Genomic DNA, 7,673 nt, shown 5'->3' with positions numbered 1-7,673 from the left:
CTACTGCCATGTGGCTTCAGTCATGTCCAACTCTGTACAACCCCATAGATGGCAGCCTACCAGGCTCCTCCATCCATGGGATTTTGCAGGCAAGAGTACTGGAGTGGGGTGCCATTGCCTTCTCTGGCCTGAATGCACTACAGTTTATTTATTCATTCATTTACAGATGTGTATCTTGGTTACTTAGTTTGCTGCTATAAGCATCTATGTTCACATTTGATGGAGACATAAGTTTTAAATTCATTTGGGTAGATACCAAGGAGTGAGACTGTCAGATCATATAGAAAGGGATGGACATGTACACACTGCTTTATTTAAAATGGATAATCAAGGACCTACTGTAGAGCTCATGGACCTTTGCTCAAGGTTACGCGGCAGTTAGAATGGGAGGGGAGTTTAGGGGAGAAGGGATCCATGTATATGCATGGGTGAGTTCCTTCACTGTTCACTGGAAACTGTCACAACATTGCTAATCGGCCACACCCCAAAACAAAATTAAAAGTTAAAGAAAATTTTAAAAATGAAAAGGGAATGCATTACATTTTTTTTTTCTTTTTTATCCATCTTTCCTGTTAGAGATGGTCCCACAAAAGGCAGGGACTTTGTCTCTATCATCCTGTGATTCTTACAATGGAACAAAAAGCCTGGTGTGACACTAAATGCATCTAACTTGGGTCTTAAAAATAATTAGCATTAGATTATATCCAAATGTTATTTCATACTGCGATGCTAACTTGAGGAAATTCAACATCAGTTGTCTGCCAATAACATAAATAAAGTGAATAGGGAAGAAATAGCACTGTGCTCAATACATTTGTGCAGTAAACTGTACATCAAAGTATAACTAACCAGGAACCTATGGGTCCTTCCCAGGCCAGATACCCCACATTCTCCTTTTACCTCTTCATTATAGAAAACATTTAGCCTCCTAGGCCTTCCCTGAGTCCCAGTGAGTGAATTTAATAAGAAAGTAAGAGAGGGAAGAGGTGGCCTGCAGAAGGTGTTCTTCTACTCCGGCTGGTCTGCAATGGAGTTGGCGAGGAGGCGATGGGCATGAGGGGCTGGCTCAGGTGGCAGCGGAGGCCACTGTGGATGCAGCGGCTCTGCTCGGCGTCAGGGCAGGGCTGCCGCCACTTCCGCCTTGTCGCCCAGGAGCCGGTGTCCGGGGCCCCAGTGGGCTGCACAGGGCGAGCAGCGCGTCGGCTCCTGTCACCCGGGCCTTGGCCTGGGCCTCCCCTTCATGTAGGACGTAAGCGGGGACAGGACCGGCTCTTCCAATGGGGCTGCCTCTATCTCCAGTCAGGCCCTCAAAAGCCTCAGGAAGAAGTGGCCCCTTTTCCCCTGGTTTGGCATGGATATTGGTAGGACCCTGGTCAAACTTATTTATTTAGAACCCAAAGACATCATTGCTGAAGAGGAAGAAGTGGAAAGTCCTAAAAGCATTGGGAAGTACCTGACCTCCAGTGTGGCCTATGGGTCCACAGGGGTTCGGGACATACACCTGGAGCTGAAGGACCTGACTCCGTCCTTCAGCAAAGGCCGCAAAGGCAATCTGACTTCATATGCTTTCCCACTTGTAACATACCCGCTTTTATTCAAATGGGCAGAGATAAAAATGCCTGGAGTCTCCACACTGTCTTTTGTGCCTAGGCTAGAGGTGGAGCCTACACATTTGAGCAGGATTTTTTCACAGTATGCCTTTTTAGCTTGTATACAATTTATGATAATTTGTTAAAAACAGTACCAATAGAAAGTGGTGGAATCATTTCCATATATAATGGAATTTGAATTTTCTTGAGTCAAATTAATATTAAATAGTGATAGGAGTTGCCATCTATAAATTGTTGTGTAGTTTACTTTTTGCCCAACTCAGATGAGTTAATGAGAATCAGAACTTTCAAAAGCATAGCATTTTGTTGTTCTTGTAGTATGAAAAAATAATGAAACTGCAATAAGTAGAGTAAGGAACTACCAGTGAGGAGCAGTATCAATGTTTTGAACAATTAAATTGAAAAATAGTTTTTAAAAATTAATGCCATTTCATGTTATAAAATTCTTTCTAATCTTGTATATCACAATTTTCTTATCCTCTTAATTTATTTCTTGAAGGTTTTACTATTTAAAAATATGAGGAACTCTGGTCCAAAGTAGTGTTTTTAGGCCTTAGGGCTAGTCTGAGATGGTTGACAGTCGACTCTCCTTTCCCCAAATGCCTTTTGATGTGTCCTGTGCTGCACACTTATTAACAGGAGTCTGGACTCTAGTGGGAGTGTCAGAGGGCACTTGATTTTGTTTTCATTCAGTAAACATGTGTGAGGCCTTGAGGCTAGGTCCTTTGAGAGTGCATGTGGGGGTAGATGGGAGAATTGACAAGTGAATTTGCCAAGACTCCGATCTTCAGGGTGCAACGTAGAGTTAAAAAATATTCAGTGACCATGGCTTTAATGCCACCAATGAGAATGTTATTGCAGAGATTCTGCCTTTACCTATCTTTTTTTAAAATATAAATTTATTTATTTTAATTGGAGGCTAATTACATTACAATATTGTATTGGTTTTGCCATTCTCCCCACCCCAGGTGAGTGTCATTGTACTGTTTGTGACTTTGTCTTCTTTCTTTGTCATCTATTCTCTTTCTCCCATAACTGACTATAACCATCATATAGAACTGACATGAATTTTAAAAGTAGGTATTGTTTGAATTTTTCTTGGTTTTTAGTTTTCAGTGGTTTCTTTTCAATGAGTGAGTAAATGGGAAGATAGCAGGAGGAGAGGAGGTCCTTTGTGGTCATAGTGAACTCTGGAGGATAACTGATAGGTAAAGGAGAAAACGTACCTATTTCTGGGACCCCATAGAGATGCTTTTGGAGCATATTTGAAAGCCATTCAGGCTGTTACCAGCGGTTGTGTGGTAATCCAAGGAGAGGTGCAGAATACATTTTAGACCTCAGGAACTTCCTCCTAGGCTGTTGGGATTTCTCATCTGTATGCACCAGCACTGTCCTTGAAAACTGTATGAAAATGAAACGTCTAATAAATCCTGTTTGTGCCTTGGGAGTGCTTATTATTTAGTAAACCATAGTGAAACAATTCTAATTTTAAAAAGCAAAAGAAAATAAGAGAAAGCGGGGAAATAGTCAAGCGAGACTAGTTCAGCCATTAATGAAATGAAAAGACCTCTAAAACCTTTTGATGTGGAGTCAGATTGGCAGAATAGGAGGATGTGAGCTCACCTCTCCCCACAAGTACTTCAAGAATACATCTGCAAATGGAACAGTTATCACAGAGCACCTGCTTAACACTAGTAGAATACCTTGGGGACCTAAAAGGACTAGAAAAATACCCTGGCAACCAGGTAGGATGAAAGAAAGATAAAAGAAAAGAGAAAACAGAATGGTACATACATCCATGGGGTGAAGGAATAGGAGAGGAGAGGGTCCCACACTTGGAAAAGCCCCCTCACTGGTTGGGAGATCAGCTAAGACAGGAGGGGAGCTTCAGGGGCTCAGAGGATAGTGCAGCAACATGTCTGTGGCAGACAGGACAGAATAAGACATCCGCTGAAGGTCCATGCTACTATCCTGCATGCCCCAGCCTGAGATGTGTGTCTGCCATTGTGGATGGAGGCTGAACACTGGAACATGGGATTTGGAGAGCAGACCCTGTGATGGGCTGCTGTCAGGTGCAAAGAGACAGACTGAAGGGATGGGAGTAAGGAGGTCCACAGCCAGGGGTGTTTGTGGAAGAAGCTCAGGCTACCATAGAACCACAGTGACACTGCTGAGTTACACACCAGGGGCAGGGCCACTATGGCAGGCTTCCACACATTCTGGTCCCAGGCTCCATGGGTATAAGGAGCAGCACCCACCTGAACAGGCTTGCATACCTCACCCACCACAGCGTCCCAGACTCTTGAGAGCCCCAGGGGACTCAGTCTCCTAGCCCATCACCACCTCTGCATCTGTTCGCCTGAGTGAGGAAATGTGCTCCAGGTCAGCCCTGGAGCAGATACTGGTGGGAGGATGACACAAAGAGGTGGGGCTGAAGCCACAGCTGAGCCCCAGGAGTTGTGCAACTAAGGGAGAAGAGCTGAAATCTCTCCTTGAGACTGTGAACCATGGATTTACACCCCAGCTGCTAGCTTTGTGAACTCAGTGCCCGTGGAACATCTAAATGGATGAGCATTCACACAGTGGAGACAGGTCTACCTTTAGCAGCTGTAGGCTTTGGGCATATATCCATGGGGATTGGTTCAGGACAGAATAAGAGCTGCCACCTTAGCCCCTACAGTGGGTTCAGGTGCATGATTCCTGAGGTCCTGGGACCTGACTTCAAGCAGGTGGCTTGGTGGAAACAATACCTGAGATACACCAGGACCAATTGCCTGTATTACCATAGTTAATGCAGAGTACATCATGAGAAACACTGGGCTGGAAGAAGCACAAGGTGGAATCAAGATTGCCAGGAGACATATCAATAACCTCAGATATGCTGATGACACCATCCTTATGGCAGAAAGTGAAGAGGAACTAAAAAGCCTGTTGATGAAAGTGAAAGAGGAGAGTGAAAAAGTTGGCTTAAAGCTCAACATTCAGAAAACTAAGATCATGGCATCTGGTCCCATCACTTCATAGGAAATAGATGGGGAAACAGCGGAAACAGTGTCAGACTTTATTTTGGGGGGCTCCAAAATCACTGATGATGGTGATTGCAGCCATGAAATTAAATGATGTTTACTCCTTGGAAGAAAAGTTATGAGCAACCTAGATAGCATATTCAAAAGCAGAGACATTACTTTGCCAACAAAGGTCTGTCTAGTCAAGGCTATGGTTTTTCCTGTGGTCATGTATGGATGTGAGAGTTGGACTGTGAAGAAGGCTGAGCACCGAAGAATTGATGCTTTTGAACTGTGGTGTTGGAGAAGACTCTTGAGAGTCCCTTGGACTGCAAGATCCAACCAGTCCATTCTGAAGGAGATCAGCCCTGGGTGTTCATTGGAAGGACTGATGTTAAAGCTTAAACTCCAGTACTTTGGCCACCTCATGCGAAGAGTTGACTCATTGGAAAAGACTCTGATGCTTGGAGGGATTGAGGGCAGGAGGAGAAGGGGACGACAGAGGATGAGGGCAGGAGGAGAAGGGGATGACAGAGGATGAGATGGCTGGATGGCATCACCAACCTGATGGACATGAGTTTGAGTGAACTCCAGGAGTTGTTGATGGACAGGGAGGCCTGGCGTGCTGCGATTCATGGGGTCGCAAAGAGTCAGATATGACTGAGAGACTGAGCTGACTGACTGAACTGACCATAGTTAAGGTGGGGCTGAGAGTTCTTCCAATAGCAGTGTAGTTTCTGAGTCAGCCCAATGGATAAAAAGTGACATAAGAAGAGTACACTCAAAGGTGAACCACTCCAGATGAGGAAAACTCAGTGACTACTCTCCCAGTGGGAATGTTCCAATCAAATCACAAACACAGCGCAGGAAAAGATATGAAGGTCTCTACTCCAACAACTAGGGAGCAAATCTGGCTCCTGACAGGGCAGTGACAACCACAGACCAAAGGGGCAGTTCTGCTTAATATCCAGTGCAGGCTCAGGTCATCGCAACCTCAGTCACACTTCCTTTCAATAGCATAATGGCCTTCATACACAGAGGAAAGAGGAGGTATATATACATATTAAAAACAGCTTTTGCACCACAAAAATTTTAAACCCACACAAGCTACACAGTGACATTCCCACATGAAAAATAGCCCTCCAAGACAAGAGGAAGAACTCACAGAGCATTTGGCTTTGAAGGCCAGTGGGGCCTCAGTGCATGAGTGCCACAGGGCTGGGAAAAACTGAATTTTCACTCTTGGAGCATGCAAGTAAGAACTCACAAGCACTGTGACACAGCATATAGCTATACCTCCACAGGAATCAGGGTAGACCTAACTCTTGGAGAGTCTCCTGGGGTAGTGGGGGTTGTTAGTGACTCACTGTGTGGGCAAGGATACAGGCAGTAGAGGCCCCAGGGAATATTAGTCAACATGAGCTATCCCAGAGGTCCTCATTTTGGCACCAAGCCTTGATCCCACCCAGTAGTCTATAACAACAGACTGGTTCAAAATTGGGAAAGGGGTACATCAAGACTATATATGACCACCCTGCTTATTTAACCTATATGCAGAGTAAATCATGCAAAATGCCAGGCTGGAAGAATCACAAGCTGGAATCATGACTGCTGGGAGAAATATTAACAACTTCAGATATGCAAATGATGCCACTTTAATGGCAGAATGTGAAAAGGAACTAAAGAGCCTCTTGATAAAGGTGAAAGAGGAAAGTGAAAAAGCTGACTTAAAATTGAACATTCAAAAAACTAACACCATTGTATCTGGTCCCATCACTTCATGGCAAATAGATGGTGAAAAAGTGGAAACAGTGACAGATTTTCTCGTCTTGGACTCCAAAATTACTGTGAATAGTGACTGAAGCCACAAAATTAAAATCTTGCTCCTTGGAAGAAAAGTTACGACACACCTAGATAACCTACTAAAAAGCAGAGACATTACTTTGACAACAAAAGTTTATCTGAGGAAACCAGAAGGGAAAGAGACATGTGTACCCCAATGTTCATCGCAGCACTGTTTATAATAGCCAGGACATGGAAGCAACCTAGATGTCCATCAGCAGATGAATGGATAAGAAAGCTGTGGTACATATACACAATGGAGTATTACTCAGCCATTAGAAAGAATACATTTGAATCAGTTCTAATGAGGTGGATGAAACTGGAGCCTATTATACAGAGTGAAGTAAGCCAGAAGGAAAAACACCAATACAGTATACTAACGCATATATATGGAATTTAGAAAGATGGTAACGATAACCCTGTATACGAGATAGCAAAAGAGACACTGACGTATAGAACAGTCTTATGGACTTTGTGGGAGAGGGAGAGGGTGGGAAGATTTGGGAGAATGGCATTGAAACATGTAAAATATCATGTATGAAACGAGATGCCAGTCCAGGTTCAATGCACGATACTGGATGCTTGGGGCTAGTGCACTGGGACGACCCAGAGGGATGGTATGGGGAGGGAGGAGGGAGGAGGGTTCAGGATGGGGAACACATGTATACCTGTGGTGGATTCATTTTGATATTTGGCAAAACTAATACAATTATGTAAAGTTTAAAAATAAAATAAAATTAATTAAAAAACGAAAAAAAAAAAAGTTTATCTAGTGTCTCGTCAAGGCTATGGTTTTTCCAGTAGTCATGAATGGATGTGACAGTTGGACCATAAAGAAGGCTAAGCATGGAAGAACTGATGCTTTCAAACTGTGGTGCTGGAGAAGACTCTTGAAAGCAGCAAGGAGATCAAACCAGTCAATCCTAAAGGAAATCAACCCTGAATATGCACTGGTTGGATTGATGCTGAAGCTTCAGTACTTTGGCACCTGATGTGATGAGTCAACTCATTGGAAAAGATGCCAATGCTGGGAAACATTGAGGACAAGAGAAGGGGCAACAGAGGATGAGATGGTTGGATGGCATCACAAACTCAGTGGACATGTATTTGAGCGAACTCTTGGAGACAGTGAAGGACAGAGAAATCCAGCATGCTGTAGCATGCAGTAGTGAAAAGTCGGACAAGACTTAGTGACTGAACAACAACAAGGGGAGAT

The 7,673-nt window shown here is 43.9% G+C and overlaps 1 pseudogene; it reads right to left on the bottom strand.

Moving 5' to 3' along the window:
• Positions 1 to 1,066: 1,066 nt before the first annotated feature.
• Positions 1,067 to 7,673, bottom strand: part of LOC104996120 — a 38,754-nt pseudogene continuing 32,147 nt past the window's right edge.

The sequence above is a fragment of the Bison bison genome, unplaced genomic scaffold, assembly GCF_000754665.1.
Source record: "Bison bison bison isolate TAMUID 2011002044 unplaced genomic scaffold, Bison_UMD1.0 scf7180017864289, whole genome shotgun sequence".
NCBI classification, from domain to species: domain Eukaryota; kingdom Metazoa; phylum Chordata; class Mammalia; order Artiodactyla; family Bovidae; genus Bison; species Bison bison.
Note: the sequence above shows the minus strand (reverse complement) of the source record. Positions and strands in the feature narration are given on the sequence as shown.